This window comes from Polistes canadensis, unplaced genomic scaffold (assembly GCF_001313835.1).
Source record: "Polistes canadensis isolate GaletaPanama2010 unplaced genomic scaffold, ASM131383v1 scaffold_231, whole genome shotgun sequence".
Lineage (NCBI taxonomy): Eukaryota > Metazoa > Arthropoda > Insecta > Hymenoptera > Vespidae > Polistes > Polistes canadensis.
Genome location: NW_014569778.1, coordinates 173902 through 175772, shown reverse-complemented (window position 1 = coordinate 175772; position 1871 = coordinate 173902).

The window sequence follows — 1871 nt, the reverse complement described above, 5'->3', positions numbered from 1 at the left end:
TCGGATTATTATTATATTAGTATTAATATTAATGAAAACAAAGCAAAACAAAACAAAAAAAAATTAAATTATATCTCTTGTAAATATATATTGAAGTGAATCGCAAAGAAAAAAAAACACACAAAAAAAAAAAAATTAACAAACAAAGAAGAAATGATCAATTCATTTTTTTTTCCAGATTAAAATCGTAATCTTATTTTAGATTGTAAGTAAAACGGGATGATAGATTAAAAGGAGAGAGAGGAAAGAGAGAAATGAATTAGGGTGAAACGCATCGTGACACTTTCTCTCAACCTTTCAACGTCAATAAATTAATTATTAAAGATGAGAGTTCTCAGATATGCACACATAACAATAAAAAAAGAACTTAGTACGAATCATAATTAATCATAACCATACGATTTTTTTTTTCTATTTATACTTAAAAAAAAAACAAACCAAATCTATCCCAGTTACTCCGGTAACACATCCCACACGCGTGTGTATAATTTTATTTATTTGAAATAAATAATAGAAAACAAAAAGATGGGAGAGAGAGAGAGTGAAAAAGGCACGATGCGTTTGATTAAAAAATTAAAAAAAGAAAAGAAAAGAAAAAAAGAAAGGGGAAAAAAAAAAAAATAAAGCGAAATAAACCAGTATTATGAATGTATAAATATTAGGACAGTAAAAGACGAGTAAAAGAAAAACAAAAATGAAAAAAAAAAAAGAAGAAAAAAAAAACCCACGGTTATATTATAACCGAGAATAAAAATGGTGTTAGAAAGAAAAGAAAAGAAAAAAAAGAAAACAAATAATAAGAATAAGAAGCGAGGTGAAAAGAGACGGGGAACGAAAAAAAGGGAAAAATAGGAAGAAAACGAACAAAAAAAAAAAAGAAGCAAAAGACGAGACGGTGGGCTCCGATATATTATATATAAAAAGAAAAAAAAAAAGAAAAGAATTGCATTCGCGAATAAATCCATCCCCCTTACGCCCCCTTGCCCCCTTCCCAACCACCCCCCAAGTATCGTAGCGAGTTTACACGATTACACAAAAGAGAAAAGGGAGAGAGAAATACATACACAGACACAGACACACACGAGAAATATACATACACGATTAGTAATAAATCATGCTTTGTAAAATATTGTCTGTATAGCGAGAATTATTATATGGAAAATATATTATACTAAATTTAAACGTCATATATATTTCGTGAGCCGTCCCACCCCCCTACGATATTTTCCACAATCAACCACCCTCCCTTTTTCAACATTCTGACTGGCTTGTAACCCCCCTACCCCCTGTTTATTACCCCCTATCAATATTATTCATTCTATACATGGTAGTATTTATCGAATTATCTTTAAATCGACATATTTTAATCGAGCTCGGCTCCAATTTGTTTTTTTGTTCTGCTGCTGCTGCTTCTTTTCCTCAAGGACACGGATTACAAAAAACAAAAAAAGGAAAAAGAAGTTTGTATAACAGTGTAAGTAACATCGTACTCGAGGCGTAATCGTGTTTGCTTATTTCCGGCGTTGGTCAAGCAAGCAAGCAAGCGGACAGTGCAATTATGTCGGCTTCTGTACAAGAAGGAAGAAGGAAGAAGGGCGAAGGGCGAAGGGCTTATTTTATTCCTATTAGGGTAAAACGAGTAGCTGACTGCTCGGGACCGACCGGTGACTTACGTTCGACTGTATTTGTCCTCTTTTACACGTCGTGTTCCTTGTACGTGTGTGTTTATGTTTGTGTACGTATGTGCGTGTTCGTGTAGCCCCAATTACGTGAAATTAATTTGGGCCCCATTAGCTAGCGGTCGGCTAGCCGTTGGCCTGACACTAACGATTTTTTTCTCATCCCCCCCCCCTCCCCTCCCCTCCCCTCGC